This window comes from Arachis hypogaea, chromosome 20 (genome assembly GCF_003086295.3).
Source record: "Arachis hypogaea cultivar Tifrunner chromosome 20, arahy.Tifrunner.gnm2.J5K5, whole genome shotgun sequence".
Taxonomy (NCBI): domain Eukaryota; kingdom Viridiplantae; phylum Streptophyta; class Magnoliopsida; order Fabales; family Fabaceae; genus Arachis; species Arachis hypogaea.
The window spans coordinates 20385698-20397787 of record NC_092055.1 but is presented as its reverse complement, the minus strand read 5'-3'; the positions used below and the strand labels follow the sequence as shown (position 1 = coordinate 20397787).

Below are 12090 nucleotides of genomic sequence, written 5' to 3'. Positions count from 1 at the left end.
TTTTAGTCTTTCCTTTTAAATCTTGTCTGATACAAGGAACTTTGATGCACTTCTAGAGAACTGGTACTCGCAAAAAAGAGGAGTATGTTTCGCTCCCAAACCATTAGAATCGAACCACCATCGATTTGCTAAAAATCGACAAAACAAATTGGCACGCCCGGTGGGATAGTTTTAATTGAAGTGTGTCAAATGATTTTGGTGTTACTTGGTGTATGCAATTAAGAAGTGGAAGGATTGTTTACATGGCGGATGAAGTATCGAATGTGAATGGTGGTTTGTCCACTAATAACAGTGCACCAATAACTGTACAACCTTCAGACGTTACTTCACATTCTGAAGGGGTGGTTATTAGTGAAAGTGTGGCAGTTACAAATGTGCAGGCTAGAAATAACGGACGTAATACTCGTCCACGTGATAATCCACCACCAATTTAGCCTCAAGTAACTACTGGTTGGCCTTCTTATGGACTTTCTCCTAGTTATACTTCACCGGTGAGTGATTTTGTTCCTCTGATCCAATTTGGGGGTGTAAATGGAGTAAATAATGCTCAAAATTCACAACAACAATCCGAGTTTTTTCGAGATTATAATGTGGGATCTACATCAAATGCTTCTAATTCAATAGCAGCATTTCGACAACATGTAGAAGAAAGTCATCATGATTTGGTTAATTTATTGACCCAGAAAATGATCACAATTCTGAATCATATGATGGCTGATCACGAATCGAAATTCGATCGTCTTGCAAGGCAAGTTGAGCGAATTGCTCGAATCATTGATTATGATGAAGGAGAAAGGCAGAATGCCAGAGGAAATAATGAGGGTTTTGAAAACCTATTTCAAAATGAGAATGACGTTTTTAGAAACAGAGAAAATCCTCAAGTAATTCCTCGTGGTCAAAATACAGATGATGTTCATAAGGAGCCCATTGAAGTTCCCTTGAATGCTTGGTTGAGGATCATAGAATCTGAAGAGTACTTTTCCTCTGATGAGGAAGAGGAAACTAGGAAAGAGCAAGTTGCTCGGTACCTAGGATTTTCATAAAGCTGAATGCCAAGTTGTTTGGCACAGAGCCATTGGAGGAAGAACCTCCAGTGCTTACCAAAGAACTCAATGCCTTAGTTCAGCAGAAACTACCTCAGAAGCTGCCGGATCCCGGATGCTTCCTGATTCCCTGTACCATAGACACCATTACCTTTGATAAGGATCTGTGTGACTTAGGGTCAAGCATAAAGCTTATGCCACTCTCTGTAATAGAGAAATTGGGAATCTTTGAGGTACAAGTTGCAAGAATCTCACTAGAGATGGCAAACAGGTCAATGAAAAAGGATTATGGTCGTGCAGAGGATGTCTTAGTAAAGGTTGAGAACCTTTACATCCCTACAGATTTCATAATCTTGGATATTAGGGAGGAAGAGGATGAATCCATCATTCTTAGAAGTCTTTTCCTAGCCACTGCCAATGCCATTATTGATGTAGCAAAGGGAGAGTTGATTTCAAAGTTATGGGAAGACCACATCTTGTTCAAGATGCCTAGCCCTAACTCTCCTTCTGAAAAAAGAGAAACAGTTGTGCAACACCTAGTTTTCCAACCTTCTCTCTCAGTGCAAATTTATACAGAGCCCCTAGACACCAATCCTAAGTTTGGTGTTGGGCAGCCACTATCAAGCTCTAAGTGGAATGGCAGTAAGAAAGTGCCCAATTGCTGGAGGGATAAGAAAATCCCCACCGAAGGTCTCTCACCTAGCATGAGAGTTATCTTCACTGATAATTCAGTCATTCCACACACTGTGAACAGGATCCTGTCTCTAGAACATGTGAAACTTATCCATGAGAGCACAGGCAAAAAGTTCACTGTAAGGGGTAAAATTCTGAGCCCTTATCCATCTCCGTAAGGAGCTAACCATCAAGCTAGTGACGTTAAAGAAGCGCTTGTTGGGAGACAACCCAACCGTAATTAAAGTTATTTCTATTTTTCATTAAGTTTATTTCAGTTATATTAGTTTAATTTTCATATTTCTTTAAGTTTGTGATCATGTGCAGTAGTTAGAACAGAACAGAAACTATCAAAGCTGGAAACAGAACACTCTGAAGCAAGTACCTTGCTGGCATTGAACGCCAGACAACAGGGCCAGAGTGGGTGTTCAATGCCCATAAGGAGCAGCTTTGCTGGCATTGAATACCAGCCAGGGAGCATGAAGCTGGCGTTGAACACCAGCTAGGGAGTACATAGCTGGCGTTGAACGCCAGCCAGGAGGTAGAGACCTAATGTTGAACGCCAGGTAGGAACACCCCAATGGGCGTTCAACGCCTACTTAGAGGCACATTACTGGCGTTGAACGCCAGCCAGGAGCAGGAGCTGGGCGTTCAACGCCCACAAGGGGGCAGGGAACATGAATTCCCTAGCATCTCAGGATCAGTAGGTCCCACAGAATCTCCACCTACCCTACCTTCTTCTCTCTCTTACTTTCACTCTTCCCCACACACTCTTCCCTATAAACCCTAACCCAATCACATCCATATCACTTTCCAAAACCATCATAACTCCCACCAAATCCCATCTACTTCAAATTTAAAATTTCCCACCCAATTCCCACCCATTGATTCAAACCAAAACTTTCCCACTCATATAAATAACCCCTTCTTCCTACCCTTCATACACACACCATCCATACACTAAAGCCCTTCTTGGCTGAATCTACTATCCCTCTCCATCTCCTTTATTCTCTTTTTCTTTTACTCTTTTCTTCTCTTTTCTTCATATTTTACTCGAGGACGAGTAAAGCTTTTAAGTTTGGTGTTGAAAAAGCCTTACTTTTTGCTTTTCATTCACACTTATGGCACCCAAAGTTGGAGAATCCTCTAGAAAGAGGAAAGGAAAAACAGTTGCTTCCACCTCTGAACCTTGGGAGATGGAGAGATTCATCACCAAAGCTCATCAAGTCCACTTCTATGAAGTAGTGGCAAAGAAGAGGGTGACTCCTGAAGTCCCTTTTAGGCTAAAAAAGAATGAGTTTCCAGAGATCCGAAGAGAAATCCGGAGGAGACGTTGGGAAGTCCTAACCAATCCTATCCCAGAGGTTGGGATCTTGATGGTACAAGAGTTCTATGCCAATGCATGGGTCATGAAAAACCATGATACAAGCATGAACCCAAGTCCTAAAAATTGGCATACTATGGTCCAAGGGCGTCTCTTGGATTTCAGCCCGGAGAGTGTAAGGTGGGCACTCCATTTGCCAATGATGTAAGGAGACCCACATCCTTACACTATGAGAGTCAATTTTGACCAAAGGCTGGACCAAGTCCTTTCAGATATTTGTATGGAAGGAGCTCAGTGGAAGAGAGATGCTCAAGGCAAGCCTATCCAACTGAGAAGGCTTAACCTCAAGCCTGTAGCTAGAGGATGGTTGGAATTTATCCAACGCTCTACCATCCCTACTAGCAATCGGTCAGAAGTGACCATTGACAGAGCCATCATGATTCATTGCATCATAATTGGAAGTGAGGTGGAGGTACATGAGGTAATACCTCAAGAATTGTACAAGAAAGCTGAAAAGCCTTCCTCCTTAGCAAGGTTGGCCTTTCCCCACCTTATTTGTCACATATGCAATTCAGTTGGAATTGTCATAGAAGGAGACATTCCTATTGAAGAGGACAAGCCCATCACTAAAAGAAGGATGGAACAAACTGGAGAGCCAGCACATGGGCCACAACAAGAGCATGTGGAGCTGCCTCAACAAGAAATCTCTGAGATGCCTCAAGGGATCCATTTTCCTTTCCAAGGCTATTGGGACCAATTGCATACTTCTCTATGAGAATTAAGCTCTAGTATAGATCAAATAAGGATGGAACATCAAGAGCATTCCACCATCCTCCATGACATAAGAGAAGATCAAAGAGCCATGAGGGAAGAACAATAAAGGTTGGGGCGTGACATAGAGAAAATCAAGCACTCCATTGGATCCTCCAGAAGGAGTAGTGGCCGTCATCACTAAGGTGGATTCGTTCCCTTAATCCCCTGTTGCCTATGTTCTTTTTTTTTTTTGGCTGTTTTCCATGTATTTTGTTTTATTGTCTGTTTCTAGGGCATGATCATCTGTCTTTGTGTCTTAAAGCTATGAAATAATCCATGCATCTCTCACCTTGCTTAAAAAAATTATTTTATTTGAAAAAGAGAAGTGAGATGCATGAGTTTCGAGTTTTATATTAGGAATAGTTCAATTATGTGATGTGGTGGCATTGCTTTTGTTTTCTGAATGTATGAATAAACAGTGCATAGTTGATGTTGGAGTTAATAATGTTGGCTCTTGAAAGAATGAGGATTAAAGTGAAGTATTATTGGTGATATGAAAAATCCAAAAATTGATTCTTTAAGCAAGAAAAAGTAGCAAAAATCAATTAAAGAAAAAAATATGAGGAAAAAAAGAGACAAGCAGAAAAGGAAATAAAAACCAGAAAAAGCCAATAGCTCTTTAAACCAAAAGGCAAGAGCAAGGATCCAAGGCTTTGAGCATCAATGGTTTGGAGGGCCTAAAAGAAACACAATCTTGGCCTAAAAAGTTCAAATGAACTCCTCCCTTAACTATATGCTTGTGGTGTGAAGGTGTCAACTGAAAAGCTTGAGACTAAGCAGTTAAAGTCGTGGTCCAAAGCAAAGAGTATGCTTAAGAACTCTGGGCACCACTGGCTGGGGATTCTAGCAAAGCTGAATCACAATCTGAAAGGGTTCACCTAGTTAAGTGTCTGTGGCATCTATGTATCCGGTGGTGTTCATACCCTGGGTCGAGCTATCCGACCCGGGATGTTTAGCGACAAGACGACCGACCTCTTCAGGTCTAACTATCCGACCTCTTCTCAAAGAGCTCGGCCAAACTGCCAGGAAAGCCCAGTAAAGGGCCCAAATAGAGGAACATGACCCAAGTCCAAAGGCAGTCCAAGCCTATAGAGATAAAGGCGGTTCCCTTGAAGATAAGCTGACCTCACCCAAAGATAAGATAAAGATAAGATAAGATAACTAACTTACCTTATCTAAGAAGGTCAGCCCACGCTATTATAAATACACTGGAGCACCCAGGTATAACTCATACTCTGATTCTACTAAAATCCTGCTTAATACCCTTACTAACTTAAGCATCGGAGTCCCTTGCAGGTACCACCACCCTCCGGTGACAAAGGATCAGCAGCGCAGCCAGTCCAACAAGTCGGACACGATAGCTCCGACCGCCACCCACCAGTCGGACACGTCATCTCCGACCAGTATAGAAGATCTCGTCCGAGATCGACCTACATTTTCAGGTAACCCTCGGAACATTGGCGCCGTTGCCGGGGACCTGGAAGTCATCCCACCATCATGGCGGATGACCATGACAACGACCACGATTCAGATCTAGAAGATAGAACGCTGCACAAAAATGCCGACACTACACCAAAAGATACTCCTCAACCTAATAAAAACGGCAATTCACTAACTATGGAAGCCATGGAGGCACTCCAGGATCGCTTGAAACAACTTGAAAAAGGGGCAGAGCATCAACGGGAAGCTGAGAAAAACCTACAAAGGGAAACTAGGTGACGACGAGAGCTAGAGGACAAGCTCCTAAAGCTCGAGGCTGATCTCAAAGCCAAAACAATTCAACCCAGTCACGATGACGACTCCCACAAGGACAAAGATCCCTTCACCAAGGAGATCATGAAAGCTAAAGTCCCAAAGGACGTCAAAGCTCCCGACATGACCCCGTACGATGGCACATCGAATCCAAGCCATCATCTCAGCAATTTCAGAAGCATAATGTATCCCACCAATGCCTCAGATGCCATTCGATGCAAAGCCTTCTCGACTACCCTAACGAAGACAGCAATAAAGTAGTTCGTCAGTTTGCCTCCAAAATCCATCACAAGTTTTGACAACCTTGCTAAAAAAGTTCCTCGCCAGGTTCTCCATCTAGAAGGATAAAGCCGAACACGCTCCAAGCTTGCTAGGGAACAAGCAAGGAGATCGGGAAAGTCTTCGCAACTACATGGAAAGATTCAACAAAGCGTGCCTGGACATACAAAGTCTGCTAACAGAAGCAGATATCATGGGTCTCATCAATGGCCTACGAGGAGGACCTTTTAGCCACTCAATATCCAAAAAGCACCCAACATCTTTAAATGAGGTACAGGAACGGGCAGAGAAATATATCAACATGAAGGAGAACTCTCGACTAGGAGAGAGCTCAGAAACCGAATTCTCCTAACCCACCACAGGACAAGGATAAAGAGTCCAAGAAAAAAGAATATCAACCTGGGAAGCTGGTGCACGAAATTGTGATCTCAGGCAACGGCACCAAAAACTATGTACGCACGTCTTAATAAATCGTTTTTCATTCACAACTTCGATACAACAAACCAGCAAGTGCACTGGGTCGTCCAAGTAATAAAACCTTACGTGAGTAAGGGTCGATCCCACAGAGATTGTTGGTATGAAGCAAGCTATGGTCACCTTGTAAATCTCAGTCTGACAGATATAAAATAGTTATGGAGTTTTCGAAAATAACTAATAAATAAATAGAAAATAAAGATAGAAACACTTATGTATATCATTGGTGAGAATTTTAGATAAAGCGTATGGAGATGCTTTCATTCCTCTGAACTTCTGCTTTCCTGCTATCTTCATCCAATCAATCTTACTCCTTTCCATGGCTGGCTTTATGTAAGAACATCACCATTGTCAATGGCTACTTTTCATCCTCTCTGGAAAATGGTCCGATGCGCTGTCACTGCATGGCTAATCATCTGGAGGCATCACCGTGGTCAATGGCTGCATCCTATCCTCTTGTGAAAATGGTCCAAATGCTCTGTCACAGCATGGCTAATCATCTGAGATTTTCGATCATACTGGAATAGGATTCACCCTCCTTTTGCGTCTGTCACTACGCCCAGCACTCGCGAGTTTGAAGTTCGTCACAGTCATTCAATCCCAGAATCCTACTCGGAATACCACAGACAAGGTTTAGACTTTCCGGATTCTCATGAATGCCGCCATCAATCTAGCTTATACCACGAAGATTCTGGTTAAGAGATCCAAGAGATAATCATTCAATCTAAGGTGGAACGGAAGTGGTTGTCAGGCACACGTTCGTGGGGGAATGATGATAATTGTCACGTTCATCACATTCATATTGAAGTGCGAATGAATATCTTAGAAGCGGAATAAATTGAGTTGAATAGAAAAATAGTAGTACTTTGCATTAATCTTTGAGGAACAGCAGAGCTCCACACCTTAATCTATGGAGTGTAGAAACTCTACTGTTGAAAATACATAAGTGAAAGGTCCAGGCATGGCCGAATGGCCAGCCCCCAAAACGAGATCACTATGATCCTAAGATGAACTAAAAATCATAAGATGTCTAATACAATAGTGAAAAGTCCTCTTTATACTAAACTAGTTACTAGGGTTTACAAAAGTAAGTAATTGATGCATAAATCCACTTATGGGGCCCACTTGGTGTGTGCTTGGGCTGAGCTTGAATGTTACACGTGCAGAGGCTCTTTCTGAAGTTGAACGCCAGGTTGTAACGTGTTTCTGGCGTCCAACTCTGGTTTGTGACGTGTTTTTGGCGTTTAACTCTAGACAACAGCGTAGAACTGGCATTCAATGCCCTTTTACATCGTCTAAACTCGGCCAAAGTATGGACTATTATATATTTCTGGAAAGCCCTGGATGTCCACTTTCCAACACAATTGAAAGTGCGCCATTTTAAGTTTTGTATCTCCAGAAAATCCACTTTGAGTGCAGGGAGGTCAGAATCCAACAGCATCAGCAGTCCTTCTTCAACCTCTGAATCTGATTTTTGCTCAAGTCCCTCAATTTCAGCCAGAAAATACCTGAAATCACAGAAAAACACACAAACTCATAGTAAAGTCCAGAAATGTGAATTTAGCATAAAAACTAATAAAAACATCCCTAAAAGTAACTAGATCCTACTAAAAATATACTAAAAACAATGCCAAAAAGCGTATAAATTATCCGCTCATCACAACACCAAACTTAAATTGTTGCTTGTCCCCAAGCAACTGAAAATAAAATAGGATAAAAAGAAGAGAATATACTATAAATTCCAAACTATCAATGAAACATAGCTCCAATCAGATGAGCGGGACTTGTAGCTTTTTGCCTCTTGAATAGTTTTGGCATCTCACTTTATCCATTGAGGTTCAGAATGATTGGCATCTATAGGAACTCAGAGTTCAGATAGTGTTATTAATTCTCCTAGTTCAGTATGTTGATTCTTGAACACAGCTACTTTATGAGTCTTGACCGTGGCCCTAAGCACTTTGTTTTCCAGTATTACCACCGGATACATAAATGCCACAGACACATAACTGGGTGAACCTTTTCAGATTGTGACTCAGCTTTGCTAAAGTCCCCAATTAGAGGTGTCCAGGGTTCTTAAGCACACTCTGTTTTTGCTTTGGACCTTGACTTTAACCGCTCAGTCTCAAGTTTTCACTTGACACCTTCACGCCACAAGCACATGGTTAGGGACAGCTTGGTTTAGCCGCTTAGGCCAGGATTTTATTCCTTTAGGCCCTCCTATCCAATGATGCTCAAAGCCTTGGGATCCTTTTTATTACCCTTGCCTTTTGGTTTTAAGGGTTACTGGCTTTTTGCTCTTGCCTCTTGGTTTTAAGAGCTTTTGGCTTTTTCTGCTTGCTTTTTCTCTTTTTTTTTTCTATTTTTTTTCGCCATTTTTTTTTTCTGCAAGCTTTGTTTTTTGCTGCTTTTTCTTGCTTCAAGAATCATTTTTATGATTTTTCAGATTATCAAATAACATGTCTCCTTGTCATCATTCTTTCAAGAGCCAACATATTTAACATTCATAAACAACAACTTCAAAAGACATATGCACTGTTCAAGCATTCATTCAGAAAACAAAAAGTATTGTCACCACATCAATATAATTAAACTAAGTTCAAGGATAAATTCGAAACTCATGTACTTCTTGTTCTTTTGAATTAAAACATTTTTCATTTAAGAGAGGTGATGGATTCATATTCACTTACTTTAAGGCATAGACACTTAGACACTAATGATCATGTAGTAAGACACAAATATAAATAAACATAAAGCTCAAAAATAAAAAAACAGGAATAAATAGACAAGGAGATTAAGGAATGAGTCCACCTTAGTGAGGATGGCGTCTTTCTCTTCTTGAAGAACCAATGGTGCTTTTGAGCTCCTCTATGTCTCTTCCTTGTCTTTGTTGCTCCTCCTTAGTGATTTTTGGTATTTCTATCCTCAGTTGCTCCCAATAATTATGTGGGGAAAATGTATCCCCTGAGGTATCTCAGGGATCTCCTGATTTACAGTCAAATATTCTACCACTGAGCTATAGATCCTTTACATTAATCTCTCCATCTCCCATGACTTGTAGGTGGAAGCTTTTGTCTTCCCTTTTCTCTTCTCTCTTCTTTCCTTTTTTTTTTTTGAGGTTTCTCTGGCCTTAGGTGCCATCAATGGTTATGGAAAAGCAAAATAAGCAATGCTTTTACCACACCAAACTTTGAATATTGCTCGCCCTCGAGCAAAAGAAGAAGGAATAGTAGAAGAAGAAGATGTGGAAAAAAACTAGGATTATGATGAGGGAAGGTGGGGATCCTGTGGGGTCCACAGATCCTGAGATGATCCTGTGAGGTCCACAGATCTTGAGGTGTCAAGGATTTACATCCCTGCACCAATTAGGCATGTAAAATGCCTTTGCATGCAATTCTGGCGTTGAACGCCAGCCAGATGCTTGTTTCTGGCGTTCAGCGCCAGCTCTTCTTCACTGTGCATTTCTGGCGTCTGAACGCCAGGATGCTGCTTGTTTCTGGCGTTGAACGCCAGACAGATGCTCCTTACTGGCGTTTAAACGCATTGAGATCCTCCTCCAAGGTGTGATTTTTCTTCTGCTGTTTTTGATTCCGTTTTCAATTTTTATATTTATTTTGTGACTCCACATGATCATGAACCTAATAAAACATGAAATAACAATAAAAATAAATTAAAATTAGATAAATAAAAATTGGGTTGCCTCCCAACAAGCGCTTCTGTAATGTCAATAGCTTGACAGTGGGCTCTCATGGAGCCTCACAGATGTTCAGAGCATTGTTGAGACTCCCCAACACCAAACTTAGAGTTTGATTGTGGGGGCTCTGGTTGACTCTGTTTTGAGAGAAGTTTACTGTGCCTCTTTTCCATGTTTACAGAAGGATGTCCTTGAGTTTTAAACACAAGGGAGTCCTCATTCAATTGAAGGATTAATTCGCCTCTGTCAACATCAATCACAGCTCTTGCTGTGGCTAGGAAGGGTCTTCCAAGGATGATGGATTCATCCTCATCCTTTCCAGTATCTAGGACTATGAAATCAGCAGGGATGTAAAGGCCTTCAACCTTTACTAACACGTCATCTACTTGTCCATAAGCCTGTTTTCTTGAATTGTCTGCCATCTCTAATGAGATTTTAGTAGCTTACACCCCAAAGATTCCCAGTTTCTCTATTACAGAGAGGGGCATGAGGTTTATCCCTGAACCAAGGTCACACAGAGCCTTTTCAAAGATCATGGTGCCTATGGTACAAAGTATTAAGAACTTTTCAGGATCCTGTTTCTTCTGAGGCAATGTCAGTTGATCCAGATCACTTAGTTCATTGGTGAACAAGGGAGGTTCATCTTCCCAAGTTTTAATACCAAATAATTTGGCATTCAGCTTCATGATTGCACCAAGGTACTTGGTAACTTGCTCCTCAGTAACATCCTCATTCTCTTCAGAAGAGGAATACTTATCAGAGCTCATGAATGGCATAAGGAGGTTTAATGGAATCTCTATGGTCTCTAGTTGAGTCTCAGATTCCTTTGGTTCCTCAGAGGGAAACTCCTTATTGATCACTGGACGTCCCAGGAGGTCTTCCTCCTTGGGATTCACGTCCTCCCCTTCTTCCTTGGATTCGGCCATGATGGTCATTTCAATGGCCTTGCACTCTCCTTTTGGATTTTCTTCTGTATTGCTTGGGAGAGTACTAGGAGGGATTTCAGTGACTCTTTTACTCAGCTGGCCCACTTGTGCTTCCAAATTTCTAATGGAGGACCTTGTTTCATTCATGAAACTCACAGTGGCCTTAGATAGATCAGAGACTAAGTTTGCTAAATTAGAAGTATTTTGTTCAGAGTTCTCTGTCTGTTGCTGAGTGGATGATGGAAAAGGCTTGTTATTGCTAAACCTGTTTCTTCCACCATTATTAAAGCCTTGTTGAGGCTTTTGTTGATCCTTCCATGAGAGACTTGGGTGATTTCTCCATGAGGGATTATAGGTGTTTCCATATGGTTCACCCATGTAATTCACCTCTGCTATTGCAGGGTTTTCAGGATCATAAGCTTCTTCTTCAGCAGATGCCTCTTGAGTACTATTGGATGCAGCTTGCATTCCATTCAGACTCTGAGAAATCATATTGACTTGCTGAGTCAATATTTTGTTCTGAGCTAATATGGCATTCAGAGTGTCAATTTCAAGAACTTCCTTCTTCTGAGGCGTCCCATTACTCACATGATTCCTCTCAGAAGTGTACATGAACTGGTTATTAGCAACCATGTCAATGAGTTCTTGAGCTTCTGCAGGTGTTTTCTTTAGGTGAATGGATCCACCTGCAGAAGTATCTAATGACATCTTAGCTAATTCAGACAGACCATCATAGAATATATCCAGGATGGTCCATTCTGAAAGCATGTCAGAAGGACACTTTTTGGTCAGTTACTTGTATCTCTCCCAAGCTTCATAGAGGGATTCACCTTCTTTCTGTCTGAAGGTTTGAACATCCGCTCTAAGCTTGCTCAGCTTTTGAGGAGGAAAGAACTTGGCTAAGAAAGCCGTGACCAGCTTATCCCAAGAGTTCAGGCTATCTTTGGGTTCAGAGTCCAACCACACTCTAGCTCTATCTCTTACAGCAAAAGGGAAAAGCATGAGCCTGTAGACTTCAGGATCTACTCCATTAGTCTTAACAGTATCACAGATCTGCAAGAATTCAGTTAAGAACTGAAAAGGATCTTCAGATGGAAGTCCATGGAACTTGCAGTT

The 12090-nt window shown here is 41.5% G+C and overlaps 1 non-coding gene across 1 annotated transcript; it reads left to right on the top strand.

Annotated features, from left to right (window-relative positions):
- The first annotated feature begins 11736 nt into the window (after window positions 1–11736).
- Window positions 11737–11844, top strand: LOC112787282 (small nucleolar RNA R71). Its single transcript, XR_003194703.1, has one exon. It is a non-coding gene; the product is annotated as a small nucleolar RNA R71 (small nucleolar RNA).
- The last annotated feature ends 246 nt before the right edge of the window (window positions 11845–12090 follow it).